Below are 20,379 nucleotides of genomic sequence, written 5' to 3'. Positions count from 1 at the left end.
AAAGTTTTCAATGGAGATACGGTCAAATTTCCAGACACTCATTTTGCTTTCAAATTTTCGGGCCATTTGTGGCACCGACCGAACGCGTGCTACACATCAGGTACCAAAACAGCCTCTCATTTTTGACTGGGATAGAGAAAGCATTGAAGTTTAATAATAAATTATTATAACAAAGGCTGCGGAATCTTCCACAGTTGCGTGCTGTGAATACTCATGGGCGGGCATTTGTTTGCATGGGCAGTACAGCTTCTCTATGACTGATCTCAACTCTCTCCTAATTCGTGGCTCGTCGAACATGTACATTAAAAGCTTCTTAACTCAGATGCCGAGACACTTGTAATTCTACATAATAGGTCAGTATAATTTGAAATATTTTTTATAAATTGATCCCCCAAATATCGTATACACAAAATAAATCGGAATTATTCTGATTAAGTCATTGAATGTTTGTTTTCATAGTTAAATTGTTTCAATTAAATAGTTAAAAGCCATTCCTATTTATGTGAGGATTGAAAGTGAATAAATAATGAAGTCATAGTTGCGCACGAATGAATTAGTCTCCTAGACTTGAGACAGAATTTAGGTAAATTTTAACAATATACATGAAGCAAAAATTATAATTCCGTTTTTGAGCAAAGCTCGGAAAGGATTCTTCGGTAACAATTGATATGCCAGCTTCTGGGAAATGTGATATTGAATGTTTTAATGTTTGTTCCTCGAAGTTTGTTGCATACGGCCAGAGATCGTGTGAGCTGCATGTTTGATTTAATCGTTGTCGTCAGTTTTTGCATTCTGCCTTTGGCCTTCAACTCTGCCCACAGGCCGCTTTATCACACAAATTATAAATCTCAGATATTCCTGATAACTGGTCGAATATCAAGGTTATTAATAATATTAATTAGTACCAAGGTTATTAATAATATTAATTAGTACCAAGGTTATTAATAATATTTCGCAATGCCTAGAAACCGTGTTTGGAATGTTATAGCTGACAGGTTCACGGGGGGTCTGTCAACAAGCCCAATAACAAGACATTGAGGTGCACAACTTGATCGGCGTATACGATATACGATATACAACTTGTATCGGTATTCAGGCAGCGACTTTATTACTTATAATCAATACATTCCTCTGAACTGAAGCGATTCTTGACAAACAAATAATGATTTTTTGATACGTATATTTACCCAGCTATTACACTACAATATTTATATATTATTTCCATTGTCTATTGGCTTCACGTTGATTTTAGACTCATATAATACATGAATATTATACCGATTCTTCGAATGACTTCGTCGGGTTAACACACCATGAACTAATACTATGATTATTGTTGTACGCCACTCACTACCGGGGAGAGATCACCTGGAAGCATAAATTATTGGCAAAAGTCACTTCAAATTCTTAGCTACACCGATCATACCTAGAAGTACCTGATATTAATTAATCAACTTACTGGCTAGGCTGAGCGATGGTGAATGTTAATTTTATAGACTCTTACTCTATTCTTAACGACCAGCTGTGGATACATGAGTAACTTACTCTATTGGGAGCGCAGCCGTGCACCACCAATTTTGTCCACCAATAAGCCCTGATCGAACGCTTTGGATCTCTCCGGGCCTACACCAATCAGCCGTGCACCACTCGCCTTTGTCCTCTTCCGGCCTTGACCACCACCTGCCGTGCACCACCAGGCCGCGGATCGAATCTGACTTCCGGGCATCGTTAAATTACGTAATTTTACGTTCACCGCATCTGAGGTTAGGTTTCAGATAGCATAGTTCTGTTCCAAAATATATCGTCCTTCGACAAGTGGCCGTTCGACCGAGGGCTGGTTCGACTCACGGCCCAGATACGGACGGCTTGAAGTGTTGAAGGCTACGTTCCGGAAGGCAGGAATCACGATGGTCCATTACATCCAGGGCAGTGGTGGTTGATGGTGAATGTTAATTTAATAGACTCTTACTCTATTCTTAACGACCAGCTGTGGATACTGAGTAACTTACTCTATTTCACATGAACATTCAGTTTTCATTCACTAGGATCAAATGCAGATGATAAGCATTGGTAGTTGTGCTTTCAGAAATTTAGCTAAAAGATTAATTAACACTAATTAGAAACCGGATTTAAAATGTATATAATATAATGATATATACATGTCATACACATATGCATATACTAAAATTAGGCATCTTATTATCAATTAAGAAGAGTTGATTGGAGTATTTTCTTTGAACTCTATTTTTAATGAGCGTATCAGAAACACAGGAAATTCATAAGTAAATATTAGAGCAATTATCTAAGGTAAGTTTGACTAATTGTGTCAATGCCCAGGCTGCTTTAGTCGAAACGGTGAATTAATAACAGCGGATATGAATAAATGAATCTCTACTCATATACAATTTTATATCCATCGTTCCAATAACGCTCTTGAATCGAATATTGATTAAAATATCGTGAAAATTTTAATAATTTGGAGTTTTTATTGTTCATATTGAATTACTTCATTCAAATAAAAATGTTTGGCCAGAAATATCCAGCTTGTTCATTTAAATAATCCTTAATAGCGATCTCGTTGAGAAAGCAGCATTTCCGACTAATTACAGTGTAGGGCATTTCCTGTAGAGCAAACGGTCACTTCTGAGAAGTCAGCGTCGTATGTGTAGTAATTATTGAGACTGACGGCATGAAGCTTTATGTTCCATATGCCTTAACGCATCAGTTAAATATACATCCCTCAGGATATGGGTTCTCTATTCATATCGACGTTTCGTAAGAAATATTAAAATTTTTATATGTTTCGTCGATAAAGTTTTATTTTTCAAATTTGGGCTTTTCCTATTTATTCAAGTTTTTACCATGTACTTAATTACAAATATTGAGCATTTTTATTAATGTTCAGAATTCTTTCGATGTTAAATGTTTGTTTCTAACTGATTTCTTAATCAATGTAAACTTTTTTGAGATATTTTCAATATGCTAGCTTTGCAGTTTAACATCAAAATACTGAGCTTTTTGGGCTAATTATAATAATTGAAGTGAATTAGAATGCACTTATATTTCTTTATCTCAAGCTGATATATTAGGTTTGAAAGCTTGATAAAACTTTATTAATTAATTATACTTACTATGAATAGCAAGATATAAATTCCTATATTATACCTACGTTCTCAGCACTTATGTTCTATCGTCAAAACCATTAAAGCCGATTTATATAGAAAACAGTTCGTGTTTGCTTCTCGTTGCGCTTTTTACATCGAATGAATTCTATTGAGCTACTTCTACCTCTGTGTCTGTTATTCGTTAATATTTCAGATTTGTTACACATTTTTCCTAGATTTTTATCTACAATCTCACGAGTTGCTTTCGTGAGTCGATGTCAGAGCCATCGACAGAAATAAAACTCAAGATTAGAGCTTCTTTGACCTGTTGTTAATTCTAGACGTAGAAGAATTTTTACATTTCTCTGGTGATTTCAACACCGCAACGCCTTGCTGCATCTCGGTATTCATATGCATCCAGTCACTAATTTTGCCTAAAATTCTCACAGCGAGCTGTGCGTTTTTGTACTCGTAACTCGCTGCTTAAATTTTGATGATCTCGACAAACATGCCACTCCGAGCTCAAAAATCTCTTTTAACAAAAATTAGTTGTATAAACAATATTCTTCATTGAATGAAATAGATTATTTAAGAAAATTTTCCAGCATTCTAATAATTTACATTTATGTAAATAACCCTGATTTTTATCAAGAAATGGCGCTCCATAAAGCTAAATGGAATATTAATTTGAGTATTTATGATGATAATTTGACCGATACCTTTTCTTTCGAAGACTACCCTTTTAAAATTTATTTTACTACTCATTTACGTTGTGCTCTCAACTCGACGTATCAATTTTGTACGTCCATCTAACCTACGTTTCATCTCGCACAAAAAAAAATTATCCCTATCGATTTCTTCCTTTTTTGTTCGACTCAATGAAAATATCTTCTCTAAATTAGGGAGAAAATCTGTAACCTCGTCAAAGAGAACAATGGATATTTTTTCCTCAAATCCCTAACTTGACCTTAATAAGATTTAAGAGAGAAAGTGAGCAAAGATTTTTTCTCGACATTTGATTTTTTGTTGTGTTATTATTTCACGCGAGTAAGACTATTTTAGCATGCGAAAATTTGCTTGAAAATCAACAAAAAAAGTTCAAATGACAAATCATGATTTGAGCAGGTTTCTATAATTATTTGCAAATGATTGATATGTTTGCACTTTTTATTTAAATTAAAACGAATCTTGGTCATATTTTCCGTGAAAATTTATGATATTTTAATTAGCTGGCAGAAAGATTCTTCGGCGTTAAAATTTAATCTGCAATCATTTACCACATCAGAGGACGTCTTACCATTCTCCTGAATTTAAGTTGAAATACTAATGTTATGTTATAATTATAAGCATGTTGGTATAACACAAGCGAGATGATTTTATAATATATAATATTTAATATATAATATATAATATATATTATGTAATATTATCAATGGTTGTCACCAGTAATTTCATGTTGAAATTTTAATTACCATGGATTAATAATCCTAGAAGTGCTGGAATGCCGTCACCAAAAGGTCTTCCCAGCTGTTATAATATTTCCCATATAGTAGTGATGTTAAGTAAAGACAGTTGAATAGAAATGCGCTTATCAACCAGCACTCAGTTCTTTTAATTTTATATTATTTTAGAGTGGAAAATATGTTACAAATAAAACACTTCTCTATTCACGAATCCACCTTCGGTTCTGCAATGCCTCTTGCTCGTATCAATGAAAATTTAATTTTCAGTTCCGGTTCATGTCCTAACTCGACAAGGATTGTGGATAAGACCTCGAATTGCTGCTACAGATTTACTGCGTCAGGCTTGTAATAAACTCACAAACTTACCTTATCTTTAAAATTCGTCGTTTGTTATGAGATAGCAATTGTTGTTTCACTGAAAAATCCGACTATCCAAACCTCCTCTTTGTCTCGTGGTCCAATTCCTCCTCTTTCAAAAACCTGAACCCTTAAGCTGGTTCATGAGCGATATTGACCAAGTGCAAAAAATTGAGTACAAGTCCTACGACCTAGATAGCATAGCATAGCAGGAGCGTATCGTGATGCAAGGGACCATTTTTTCACAATTACAGGGATCTAATGTTGAAATAATCTAACGTTGGAATATCGTTGATCTGACGTTTAAATAACGTTGATCTGACGTTGAAATAAAGTTGATATGACATTGAAATATCGTTGATTAATCGTTTTTTAATGAAATCAACTTGTAATCAACGTTTCTAGTGCATTTTGCATGGGGGGAATGAGTAAATTTACACATTGCGTAAATTTTCATCAGAAATTGTTGCGACTTGATTCATTCATTACTCTCGCCTTACTCACAAAGCCCGGCCAAAATGAAATTAATATGAAATTTCTGCAATCAGCGCTTTATTCCATTAATAAGTCGCTACATTAAGTGACATTAAGTTAAAAGTTGCTTCATTAAGCCATCGGTCCCATATAATAAGGAAAATAAGGAATTATAAGAAATTAAATAAGGAAATATTAAGGAAATCCTAAGGAATTAAATAAGGAAATCTTAAGGAAATTACAAGGAATTACATGAGGAAATCTTAAGAAAATCACAAGGAATTAAATAAGGAAATCAAAGGAATCATAAGGAATTAAATAAGAAAATCATAAGGAATTCCCCATCCCCTCAAAAATTCGCCATCTAGCACGCATCCTCAACAGCAACGCGGAACAGAGCTAGCGTCGCAGCGGTCGACCGCGTCATGGCGACAGCGACATTCTCTTTCGGACCGTCTGGTTTCCAAGTAGGTTTTGTGTAAAAATTTTTTATTGAATGTCTTACGCGAGTTTTTGAGGTAAGGGTGAAATTTTGTACATTATTTCAATGATTTTTGAGAAGGTTTAGAAAGTAAGGTGTCTAACTGCAAATAACAAATGTTGAATATGTTTAAATTGATTAGCGAACTTTATAAAACATTGCATTAATTCTTATTAATAAGGACACTATCAGTATTATTTATGAATCGACATCTAGGCAGGCTCAGGAATTACATCATCGAGTTACCGGGCTAGTTTAGTGTGGAATTAATTGTACATAGTTTATGGTTCTAATAAAATATTGAATCCTCTTTGAGCATAAATTTAGACATGAAAAAGTAACACAAAACAAGAGAGTTGCGTGTTCGAGACCCACAACAAGCTGTGATATTCTGTGATGTTTAGAGTCACTGGCCTAACGTCCTAACGAACGCTGAAAGCGCTATGGCTATGACTGAATAATAATAATAACAATTATAACAATAATAATGATAATAATAATGTAATAAATACTAATAGTATTATTGAAAATTATAATAATAATAAAAATCCCAGCGTTTATTAGGCTGTAGGCCTGTCGCTGATTCTTACAATCGCAGAAAATCAAAAGCTTTTTGCGGTCTCGAACACGCAACTCACAGCGCCAATTTTGCTGTGGCCTCATCGCCGATTCTGAACAGAAACTGTCGCTCAGAACCCATAGCTCGCTGCTCCAATGAGTACAATCCTGATACACTGAACTGTAACCACTGGGCCGTGCTATCTTATAGCACGTGATAATGATAAATGACAACACATAATTTTTTATTTAAATATATTATGTCCCTCACAAATCTGGTATCTTACCCAAACAGGCTCTCTGCACAAGTTATAGTATTTGATCAAAAACAGACTAGACGAAGCTATGCAAGAGCAAATGTTCAGTCTTAAAAGGCCTAGCAAATTACGATATTTACGTACTGTATTACGTCTTATGGTATTTGATCAAAAACAGACTGGACGAAGCTATACAGGAGCAAATGTTCAGTCTTAAGATGCCTAGCACCTTACGGACCAGGCTATAAGTACAGCCATGGTTGAATTAATTCAACCATGAGTCCAGCAGCTATCTCAATCAATCGTCAGTTATGGAAAGATCGGGTTCCAAAGGCCGGATCCCTTGTGAATCAAGTCACGAAAAATTCAAGAATCGGCATCAGGTCATGGGCCTATTTCTTCAATGCCGACACTTCTATTCTATTATTCCATGGTATTTGATGAATCCATTGCTGAAGTAAAGTGATGATATGTCAAAAACCATGCCAGGAGCTTCCCACTAAGGCAGCACTTGTGCGATTGCGTTGATATTTTACAGATAACGAAAATGTAGATAAACATTCATCATGTCGACACTGTTCTGGAACGCTTATTTCGATGTAATTCAAATTGCATACAAGCATTTAAATTAGATTAATTACTGCAATAATAACATAGTTTATGTTACTAAACCTGAGTGTTTTTTATCAGAAATTTCCGAAACTATCATAGAAAACACATTCGATGGGTAACAAATTTTATCGATGATTTTTCCGTCGTGACGCAAATGATACCGACATGATATTTCAGGCTGCCATGAGAAGGAAAAATCAGTTTCTGTTAAATAAATAACAGTCATACTAATTATTTTGATAACCATTAGTATGATTAATAATTTTTTAAGGTGAAATAAACACTACCCTCGAGGGAGGGAATCACATTTGATCGAAAAATCTGAGACATTTTATAACTATTTAAATTAAGAGTAGTTTAACAATTTATTAAATGTTCGGCAACTAACTATTTATCTTGTCTACTCGGAATATTGGTTGTGGAGAAGCACCAATGAAAGCTTTCCTGTTGACCAGCAGCATGGACATCCTATTATATGCCGCCATCGGAAATAGGATGCGCCATCTATAATTTGCGCTCATTCCTGTTGAAATCAGCTCGTATCTAAGTTAAGGAAGGTTCATGTGCGTTGGTTAAGAAGATAAGCTTTACAAAAAATCCCAGCTCTTTAGATTTAGTTAGGTTTGAGTTCCATGTATTTTTCTTTATTTTTTTATTTGGTTTTTCACTCAATTTCGCTGCGGCACAATTGAAATTGTGTCTGTATTTTTGTGGGAAGAATCATTGTTTGCTCGTATTGCATGGTTGTCCAGTAAGTACTTTTGTGACATGATCCGCGTCACTCCAAGTCTCACAATAAGCTGCCGCGGCTGATGGGACGAACCCACCCAGTGAATATTTACGGACGCGGCAGCTTCTGATTTGGATTACCAGAAGCTGGGGCGACTCTAAATTTTGCTAGGGCAATAAGTGCCGCCTGAGTAGAGACCAGCAGACTCTCGCAGTTGTCTGACTTGGGGTCGGAAAGTAGAACAATAATATAACTCAGTACTCACTGCAGTGAGTGACAGAGAGCGCATTTTCTCGTCGACGAAAACTTGAGGTCACGGACAGACGGACGGACAGACAGACAGACACACAGACGGACGGGCGGACATGGCGAGCTCAATAGTGCATTTTTCCATAAATGAGAAAATGCTCTAAAAAGCGGACATAGATAAGCTGATTTACAGGCTCCGCCGAGTCCTGGGAGTTACTTATTTCTCTATACAATTTGTGCGCTGTTGAAACCCGTCCCGTGTCGCAGTCAATAAAGGTTAATGCGCGTTGCTAAAGATGGTTAGTTAACCTCAATAAAGTGTAAATTGAAAATTATTATATTGTGAATCTACTTAACTTTACAATTGACATGATGGCATATATATTCACTCGACAGAATTTGATGATTATATAGAATATAAACTATGGATAATATTATAGAATAGATGATGATAATAATATAGAATATTAATTATATAAATTGATGATGATTATAGATTAGAAATAGATTATACTCAACCTGTATTATCTATTAGCTCTTGATGCTTCCGTGGATCAAACGGTAATGATGTTTCGATATATAATATATTTATGTATTGTGAATACATGCTTCGCTGTGACGTCGCTGATGAGTGTTTTTTCTTAAGTGACCAATCTTATTTTTTTCATAATCAGATAGCATTTTCCTTAATTAAAAAATTTCAGCTCAGTCAATGCCAGACATCAGCTGAAATCGGAAACGTTTCAGATCGTTTTCAGTGAATAATTTTCTTCGTACTTAGAAGTTATTACAGTAAACAGTATTCAGAAAGAAACGCTGGTCATTAGCCACTGCTCGATTATCGAAAAAACAATTTCGTGCTTTAATGTCCTTTGTTAAATTCTTCATATAAATTCTCTAAATAATATTAGTTGCTTATTAGTCGTGATTGCATTCCTGTAAATTTTTTTTTTCAACCAAAACTATCATCGCCTTTAGTCAATGTTATGATTTTTTAAATCACCATCATTACTGAAAAGAGAATCATGTTTTCAAGATATTTATTGTTATAATTGGAATGCCCGGTTGCATCATCGTATTTCGCTCCATAAACAGTCTGCGCCTGTATGCGAATAATTTCCTGACTAAGAGATTCTTTATTTAACAGAAATCTATTTCTGCTACTCATGGCCGCCTGAAATTCGTCGATGCTTATCGCTAGCCTGCTAGGTCCGTCGGTATTACCCGTTTGCATCGCGACGGAAATATTATTGATCAAATTTGTTTCCCATCGAATGTGTTTTCTATGATAGCCTTGGAAATTTTTTATTAAAAAACACTCAGGTTTAGTAACATGAACTATGTTATTATTGCAACAATTTATCTAATAATAATAATAATAATAATAGCGGTTTCAGCGTTTATTAGGCCGTAGGCCTGTCGTTGATTCTTAACATCGCAGAATATTCACAGCATTTTGCGGTCTCGAACTCGCAACGCACTGCTGCAATTCTGCTGTGCTTAACCGCCCGGCCTCCTTGCCGATTCTGACCACCTGCTGCTGCTGAACTTTAACCACTGGGCCACCCTGCTAATTTGAATGCTCGGAATGCAATTTGAATTCCATAGATAATGGGCCTTGTAGAACTGTGATGATATGATGAATATTTCTCTACATCTTTATTTTTTTTTGTAAAATATCAACGCGTTCGCGCAAGCGCTGCCTTAGTGGGTAGATCTAGGCAGGTTTTTTTTAGTTGTTATCATTTTACTTCAACTTTGGATTCATTAAATACCATAACTTGGAAATTTATTCGATAATTCGGAGGTATTTAAAAATGATTTCATTGCGCCTTTCGTGATTTGAGTGCAGGAAGCCGATTTGGGTAAGACACCTCATTTCTGATGCACATTATACATTTCAAAAATTAATCACGTGATATCATTTATTTAGCCATAGCCACATCAGTGCCGGCGTTCATTAGGCCGTTAGCCGGGTCGCCGATTCTTAACACTGCAGAATATCCACAATAGTTGAACTTATTTAACCCATGCGAACCCATAAGGTTGACCCATGCGAAGCTAATTATTGCGGATGTGGTTTGTTGTTCGCCTGTGACGTCACTGATCTCAGTGACATCACAGGCATTAACCATTCACTGAAATGCGATCAAACCAGTCAACCCATGGTTGAAGTAATCCAAGTTTGGCCCACGCGCAGCTGCGCCTTGCGAATGTCATTTGTCATTCCACCTGTGACGTCACCTTGTGACACCAAAGTGATTTGTAACACCGGTTTTGCTTAAAATAGGACTAGTTGCATGCAGTAATTAATTTTTTTGGGCCATTTGATGGGGTAAATTTTTTTGAAATGCTTACAAAGATGACAAAAACAACGTGTTGATCTACACTATTTACATTTTGTGCCCACAGTGACGTCACTCTTAATTGAGATGCGAAAAATCGTCATCGCCGTGGGTCAACCTTATATAGTTGAACCATGAATCCGTCATGGGAATGACGGGATTGTTTACGTTACTAGATCTCAGTGACGTAACAAGAGAGCTGAACTGAAGCTGGATGCGAGTCTTGCACGTAACTCTCTCGTCATTTTGCGTTACTTTTTCACGTCTAACTTGATGTTACTGCTTACTTAATATTATAATTATTAACATAAACTATGAATAATTAACTAAAGACTGAACTATCCCACTAACTCGATGATGTAATTGCTGAGCCAGCATAGATATTCAGCCACAGAAAAACTAATAAGGTTCGTGTTAATAATAATCATTGCGATATTTTATAAAGTTCATTAATCTCTCGAAACATGTTTACCAATATCATTTGCTGTCAAACGCCTTTCTTTTCATCTCTAATATAATTTCAAACTAATGTTCAATTTTTCAGCCGTGCTGCAATAACGCGAATTAAATATTAATAAATGTATATTCAGAGCCATATTGCAAACCAGGTATCACCGCCGATTTAACCGCCGCCTGAACCGTTGTAAAAATAGTTGAATTATTATTCATTAAATTATTATTAAATATTATTATTAAAATCATTATTGGCCCGCTGCGCGGGCCAATAGAAAATGCCAGTGTAAAACCAGCGAACGTTGCGGTGTTAGCGCTGTTCCGTGTTGCTACAGCGGGAGGAGCGACTTCTTTTCAGAGGAAGGGGAATTACTTATGATAAAATATTTAGAAGATATCCCTATAAATGACAATTTTTAACTTGCATATACACTAATAGTACGAATTATGATCGGCTTACGTCAGTTAGACGGGAGTAATCGATAAAAATATATCAAGTCACACCTTTTCTCTACAGTTCTGAGTACTAAGATTAAAGCAGTGGGTTGTGGGCTCGATCCCAGCTACCTGCGACAGTTCGGGTCGAAATTGGTGAGGTGGCCGGGCGGTTAAGCAGAGCAAAATATTGAAGCAGTGAGTTGCGTGCCCAAGACCGTGAAAACAAGCTGTGAAAATTTCGTGATGCTCAAAGTTAGCGATAGGTTTAATGGCCTAATCAACGCTTAAACGGCTATGGTTATTATTTTATATATTATTATTACTGTCATAATCATTACTATCATTATAATTATTATTATTATTAATATCTATATTATTATTATTATCATTATTACTATACTTTAATTATTATTATTATCACGGCGTGTCGGGTTAAAAATAAATTTTAAAGCTCTAAATTTTATTTATTCAGATGCATATTGCAAGTTCACATCATAGATCCTAAAAATGCTTTTAAATGAATTAGCTTACGTTGATATAGTTCCAGCAAACCACACGCAATTCTACCATTTACACAACTACCACCCAGATGCATCAATCGGCGCAGTAGCAAAACTATTCCCTTCTAATGAAATACGTTAAAAAAGTTGATTACGAGTTATTTACCAGAAAAACGTTCAATCAACGTTAATTCAACTCCATTTCATTGATGGGAATTTTCATATGCTATGATGGCCGTAATACTTTACGGTCTCAAATTTTTGTACCTGGTCAATACCATTCCTGGAAAAATAGGGTTAGAAAAGTTGGCTTCCTCGATATAACAATAACTATTATATAATAAAAAAATCATCAATTTCAGAGAATGAGAGTTCCTAGCCTGCTCAACAGTTGCACTCTAACACTCAATGAAAATCACAACTTAAGTAATTTATTGATTCGCCCTCAAACTGAGTTATATACAGAATGAAGATATTCGTGGTTTAACTGTCAATGTATTGTTCGCTCATAATAGCGAGAATAACTTTACCGCGAGGTAAATAAGTTTCTCGTGTTAATACGAACAGTTTTGAAACATTGAGTGCTGCGCGACCCACCGGTGGGGTTGCTGTGTCTTTTTTTCGGACAAATTCCACGATTTAGTTTTTTTCAATTTCGTTTGTCGACAAAAATGTATGATGGTGATACTTCATTATTAGATTTTAAACGGTACAAAAAAAGGAAAATCTAATTTTTTGCCCTAGAACCTACAAATTTGCTTGTAAATATTGACCAATTGGCCTTTTTTGCCCGCGGACTTGGCCACTTTTAGGCCATCTGGTAACCCTGTTGGGTTCAGCTTACCTAAGTTGGACCTTAAATGACATATTTTATGTCAAATTAATGCAAACTTATATATTTTTCTACTTGATTCGTGATTCTCATCGTCAAATTATGTTTTCGTAAAAGAAAAACTTACTACACTATTAGAAAAAACGGTGAAAAAACGGTCCCACCGGCATCCTAGTGGCCGGTCGCCCCGTGAAAATAAACTGTTTCGCCGTTTTCATCAGATGTTTTACGGATTTCTGATGTTAAATTGGAATAGAAACGGTGAAAATCCTAGCCTGCTCAACAGTTGCACTCTAACACTCAATGAAAATCACAACTTAAGTAATTTATTGATTCGCCCTCAAACTGAGTTATATACAGAATGTAGATATTCGTGGTTTAACTGTCCATATATTGTTCACTCACAATAGCGAGAATAACTTTGGTGCGAGATAAATACGTTTCTCGTGTTAATACGTACAGCATTGACACAATTGTGTCAATGACAATGTGATTACAATACAATGACAATACGCAATTATTGAATTATTGAATTAATACATTAATACAACCATGGGCACGACCCACCGGTGGGTAGCTGTGTTTTTTTTTCGGACAAATTCCGCGATTTAATTTTTTTTTTCAATTGCGTTTGCCGACAAAAATGTATGATGGCGATACTTACTTATTAAATTTTAAACTGTACAAAAAAAGAAATTCAAATTATTACCCTGGAACCTACAAATTTGCTGGCAAATATTGACCAATAGGCCTTTTTTACCCGCGAACCTGGCCGCTTTTAGGCCATCTGGCAACCCTGTTGGGTTCAGCTTACCTAACCTGGACCTTAAATGACATATTTATGTCAAATTAATGCAAACTTATAAATTTTTTATTTGATTCATGATTCTCAACGTCAAATAATGTTTTCGTAAAAGAAAAACTGACTAGTATGAGTCAATGTAAACAATAAATAGCTTATCGCCCTTTCAGAATGTAGAAATTTGGTCTACAATAATTTGATCTCAAAATGTAGAAATGTAGCCTACAATAATTTTAAAGTTCTGAAGTGAAGTAAAGTGCAGTTTTAGGCTGAAACATTAGTCACGCAGAGCTTAATCCTGAAAATAATACGAAATAATCCTGAAAATAATACGATAATACGAAATAATCCTGAAAATAATACGACTAATACGAAAATAATAAAGTCTATCGTAAAGCGGTGCAGCTTCGGTCATGTGACACAAACGTTCCTCATTCAGCGCATGCGCCTGCGTCGCATTGCGACAGACCTTGTAACGCTCTGGCGCGCCTGTGCCGAATAATGCATGAAGTTTCATACCTTGCGACTTACAATGCAACTTACTTTTTTTGAGATTTAGAACCGCTGTGGTTAACTGCCTTTACCAGCATTCAATGGTGTTGCTAAACTTCAATAGTGAAGTTGTTCTTAATTTTTAGTAAATATCCTCATATTTTCAAAACTATTGCTCAGAATTTGTCTTTATTGTATCGCATGCGTGTTTCAGATTTTCTATATGTTTCAAATCTTCTATGTGTTTCAAGTCTTCTATAGTCAATGGTTGTATAGTTTACCTAACTTTTCTAATTATATATAACGTCTCCTGGTGTTTCTCACTCCTTTTGGTCAACTCGTTATCTAATTATCGCTTACCAGCTCTTTAAAATCACAGGCATTGTATCGAAACTAAATTTAGCTTCACTTTCGTAGCTAAACGAGCTACTTTTCATTTATATTTTCATAAATTAGCCTTTAGTTTGTTTAACTCACATACATTATTGATCTTCCATGTGATCAAATAATTAAATGATTGCGAAATATTTATTCGCATTTTTAGCTTGTGATCTTTAACGTGTCGTAAGAAACAGCCAATAAACCTTGTCGTTAGAGTCGTTAAAATTAAAGGTGCTCTATTTAAAATCGTTCAACTTAGAGGTACATATCGAAAAGTTGCACAGTCGACTGTTCGATTCGAGTTACATTTTCATCCCATTTTGAATTTGGACTCTGTACAATCGATCACAATCCGGCATTGAATTACACCATAAACTTCCTTTCTCTAGAATCTCCATTTAAATTCGACAAACATATTAACTTCACGACTTGAGGCTTACCTTGGTTCTCATTACATAAGACCCGGAAAATATTTAAGTGTTTTTAAAACGTTTGTGGCCAGGAAGCGACTCAGAGGAAATGCTCTTATATAGTTTATGGACGCAGTTTGTTCATTTAGTAAATGAATACGGACGCAGTTTGTTTATTTAGTTAATGAAGTAAGTTTTGTGTGCTGAGAACACTGATTCATAAGCCGCTCACGATAACTCGTATTCTGATACAGACTTGCTGCATGGATAATGGTGCTTGAGACAGGATATGAATGCTGAGTGTAAATGCAAGGAAATCCCAGCAGTCGCGATGATGTCAGTTGATGCTGACTAACACAGGCAACAAATCATGTTGAATAAAGATAATATCGATTTTAATTTAGCCATCATTTGCTTCAACCAATAATGAATGATTTGATGAGTAAATTGAGTAAAACTTCCCTTCGAAATGGGTGCCAAGTTACCTGAAGTATTTTAACGAACATGCACTTCTAACTTTAATCAAGTGATCGAATTAAGTTATTATTAACATGGCGCTTAAAACTTAAAAATTAATTTTTTTATGATCTAGAGTTTTCATGCAATTTGAATTCAGTATTAAAGTTGCATCTATAGAGAATGATTCAACTGTAATACGTTGCAATACGTCGTATATATATTATGTATGCAACTGATATAACACTTTATGAAATGTAGGAATAGAACGGTCTGAATGTGCAGAATTCATTGAAATTTATCAAGTGGTTTCAAGATGTATATATATTATTTCTACTACAATTTTAATTTTGATTGAGGCTGTCGGATTTGTTAAAAATAACAAATTGTTAGCAGAGTAAACATAAAACTTCTTTTAGCACCTATATAGTCTTTATGTGGGCGCCTTAGTGAAAGCTAAAAAATACAAATTAGCATTCAAACCCAAAACAAAGGATAAATGTTTCACTGATTCCTACGTGGTCGACTGGACGAAAACTTTCTAAACCAGAAGTTCACTGGGTAGAAATTGCAATTTGTCCAACTTTAAAAGTGTATTTAAAATTAGTTTAGTTTGACTACTTGCATAATATCAAATGTCATAAAAGAGATACCGAGAATACTTATTAGGAGGCGTTATTATAAGTAAAATTGCTTGAATAATGTAGAATTTCCCTGCAGTCGAGTCAAATTTTGAAATTAATTTCGTACAATGATTACCAATGTTAAATATTTTTGTTTTTAAATAAATTTTTCCAATAAATAAATAGATGAAAGATTATTTTTGAACGTAGAACAAATTTGTGCAGTCGGTGCACGTCTGAGAATTTCACTTTCAAGTGTCAATGCTAAAGATCGCAAAAAATTTTTACTATTTTCATTAATTCTAGGGCTTGAATTGGTTGTATAAAGTCCAAAGAAACATTATATAAGATATATTGTAATTAGAGGAAATATTGATAGGCCGAATATTAAAAGATTACGGCCAATACGGCGACCAGCCGTCACGCTATTGCGGCGCACGGCCTAAAGGCGACCAGCCGTCACGCTATTGTGGCGCACGGCCAGGCCAATACGGCGACCAGCCGTCACGCTATTGCGGTGCACGGCCAAGAGGCGACCAGCCGTCACGCTATTGCGGCGCACGGCCAGGCCAATACGGCGACCAGCCGTCACGCTATTATAGCGTACGGCCAATATGGCGACCAGCCGTCACGCTACTATAGCTGCTGCGTACGGCCAATACGGCGACCAGTCGTCACGCTATTACAGCGTACGGCCAATATGGCGACCAGCCGTCACGCTATTACAGCGTACGGCCAATATGGCGACCAGCTATAGCCGTCACGCTATATTACAGCACAGGAACGGGCAATCTTCTTATTGTCTTAATAGACTCTCCAAAATATAAACGAAATATATGAAATATTTAACATTACGATGCGTATCGTAAGTTGGAGAATTTAAATTCAATGCACTAGACTCGCAAGAAAATGTTGACTTGGATTTAATCACAAAGCAAATGAAATTATTCAATTATTCGCTTTTTTCAACTACGATACGAGATAAAGATCGAGGACTACATAAGGAACTCGGATTCATTCTATCTCATGGCGCCTAAACTATAATCAAAATTTAATTCTTATTTGTCAAAAACGCATTAGTTTTATTCAAAATTCAAGAGCTCGGTGACATCACAGCTTGGCTTTAATATGTAGACAGGGCCATGCCAGATGGGCATTTCCTCACAAAATTAGACGATTATTGCCACTTTACAACTACGTTTTACTGTAATATCTATGATGGAATTAAATTTAGTTTATTTTACAGTGGATAAAGTACCAGTGAAATTAAACTGCGCTAGACCGCAAATTGCAAAGTTACTAATAAATACTTAATTGTGACCGGTTTTGGTCTTTTTGCGGGAGAATTTTGCTGTTTTAGCAAGCCACCTCTGAACCCAGCCTCTAGCTTGCGTTTCTGACGCTTTTTTTTTATATTTATCACAGGCTAGGAAATTTCTTGAAGTTTTCTTGTCACTTCTTCAGATAACTAGTCATTGTTAAATCCGGTCACCTACAAGTGACTATATGGATATATATATAACCTTGAGACTGTTTTCGGAGTAATTTATGGTGCTTTGATTTTTGTTCATCTTAATAGTTTGGTGACTAGGCATTATTTCTAACCAATTCTGTTAGTATCCTATTTACTTGATTTTGTACTTATTTCGATCCAAATTTCGTCACTCAATGTGTCTTTTAACTTGATAATGTTTGATATGTGGAAAAAAAGCTAATAAGAAAATTATCACTAAAACAAATCCTCTGGTCTTATGAAATTAGATTGAGCTGGTCTTATGAAATTGTGTAATTATATATACATGTGTCTTAACTCCTCGAATTCTATTGGGTTATTTCGACCGAGTCAACCTTTAAATTTTCAATTCAACACTAGCAAGTGGAACGTCACTTCAAATGCCAAAAACTATGAAAAAAAAACAACTCTAGCAAGTGGAACTTTAAAATGTCAAAAACTATGAAAACGTAAAGAACTAACCATTGTTCGATTTGTGTTGAGGTCGCGGCACGAATAGAACTTTTTTTACGTTTCAAAGCCGCCGATTGCATTGTTTTTCATCACTGAAGTCTGTCATGATTTTCGCTCCGATTTCAACTTCACTGCGCTCTCAACTAGAAAAATTTAACGAGTTTTGGAGTTAGTGGGGAGTGAGAAGAAAATTTCTCAGTAATTAATATGCTGGTAGTTATCAGACCACTTTTTTATTCTAGATCAAAACAATTAAGGCTTAGCATAATACCAGGACGGAAGTACGAGTCATATGTTCGTTTCTCATATTAAACTTACACGCTAGTAACTAAACTATACCTAAATAATTTATTAAAGCGCTAATCAAGTGGAAAATAATTCTTCCTCCGTGGTGGCAGACCTTCAACGTGAATAGAATTTTCTAACTGCCCATGCCCAGCAGCGAAGTTTTTATGCAAGTGTTTAAGCGCTCTCCGCTTGTGGTGGTGGGCGACCAATGGGAGAGCAGGATAGCCGTGACGTCATTGATCGTGGGCAGGCCACTTGGGAAGGTCGCTGCAATGTGCCTTCAGTTGGCTCTTGGACTCCGTGGTGTGTGGGTCGTCTCATCAAGTCTGTTTTCCGGCCCAGGGAACAGTTTAAAGTAACTTTACTGCTGACGTTTCCATCTTCTTGCGCAGTGTCACGGCTCCGTGAAAATGACTGCCAAGTCACAAATTGTGCTCGTTTTTACCTTGTTTGGATTAATATCACACGGTGAGTAAGAATATACGTATTATTTTGCATTAAGTAAACATGAATGACCCAGTCCATGGAGGAAATACGTGTTGAAGTCTCTTCAGGGCCTGGCTTCCGGTACAGGCGGCATCCGAGGCCAGCGGTGTCACAGCTTTGTTGTTAAGAAGCCTTTCCTCCTTATATTCTAAGACAATTTAATTAAGTATTATTTCGAAGAGAAGTTCAATAATAATGATCATGATTCTAGAGTCTCTTTAATTTCAACTGCTTCGTTTATTGTCGCGTTCTTCTCGAATTAGAAGTATTTCTTGAAAATGATTCGTGTCATGCCATTAAAGTCGCCAATCCACTTATGTTTACGTCACGCCACTAACCATAAAAAATCGTGAGTGTGTACGATTTTTGTTGCCAAGTGGCCACTCATGAGTCATTGACGGCTGATTTCTTTTTAAATGTCCGATATTACTCATATTAGCTATATAGAATATGGTCGGGTACTCGGGTTGATCAGATGTTGTTGACAACTTTCACCGCATCAATCTGCAGTAAAGCACTCGCTATCGGATGATTGTGTACATATAGCAATGAAATCTCACACTTCATTGAAACTCAAGATTTTGCCAACGCGCGCCTGAACTGGGACTCCAAGGTCGTTTGTGTCGCTGTCTTTGAGGAAAAACTTGGTCTTTGTTAATTAGTCTTGGCGTCTTAATTTTCATCTGGTTATTTACATTTTTTAATATTAGCTACTTATTAGGTTGATTATTATATCATTCACCTATTCATTAGCACGGTAACTTCCCTGAAAGGCTGCAAGCTGACATTAACAAACAACGTTTGAAAATTCTACGGGTATTTAACGCCTATTTTCCAACGTTTCCAGTTTTCTTCCATGACTTTGAGTGGGGGTACTGTTGTAACCTCAAATTTAGGAACTACAATAGATTTATATTTTACCACTAACTCTCTAATAGTAAAACTGTATGCAATCAACAATGTTTTACTATAACTGCCTCAAGATAATACTTATATCATATATCAGAATTTGTAGTAAATGCTTTATATAGTTTATGATGAGCAATTGTCTCAATATTGCAGTCAATGATGATAGTTTTACGCATGAAGTAATTCATCATACCTTTTAATTTTTTTTTCAGTATAAACCGAAAGTTCTGTAACCTGTTAAAGTTAAAAGTTAAATGCGTCCCAAGTTTGAAATTCGTTTGTCATTTCAATTGCTTTGAAATCTAAAGATATTGAAATATTTACTTTAAATTTGTGGTTCCAATTCATATTGATCTAAATATTACACTCAATTTATTACACCGGGCAACAAGAACTCTAATATTTTTCGAGTTCAAACGACAAAAAAAATTGTTCAGTAAAGCTTCAGTAAATTTTCTTATGAAAGACCGAGAAGTTTTTTTCAGAGTTACGAGTGATAATTTCTTCATCTTGTACAAAATATTATCTAATTGTTGAAGTCTATTTCTCAATTCTGAAATAATTTTAGAACGAATTTAACTTATTTGCAAAAATAGGACCTTCGTTTTCCTTCGTTTTCACACTCGAACGCCTGCTTTTATACATGTAAAGAAAAAAATCAGTTAAATAAATAACAGTCCAAATTCTTCATGATTTTTACCGCGATTCTTTTT

The sequence above is a fragment of the Hyalella azteca genome, unplaced genomic scaffold (assembly GCF_000764305.2).
Source record: "Hyalella azteca isolate HAZT.00-mixed unplaced genomic scaffold, Hazt_2.0.2 contig6292, whole genome shotgun sequence".
Lineage (NCBI taxonomy): Eukaryota > Metazoa > Arthropoda > Malacostraca > Amphipoda > Hyalellidae > Hyalella > Hyalella azteca.
Note: the sequence above shows the minus strand (reverse complement) of the source record.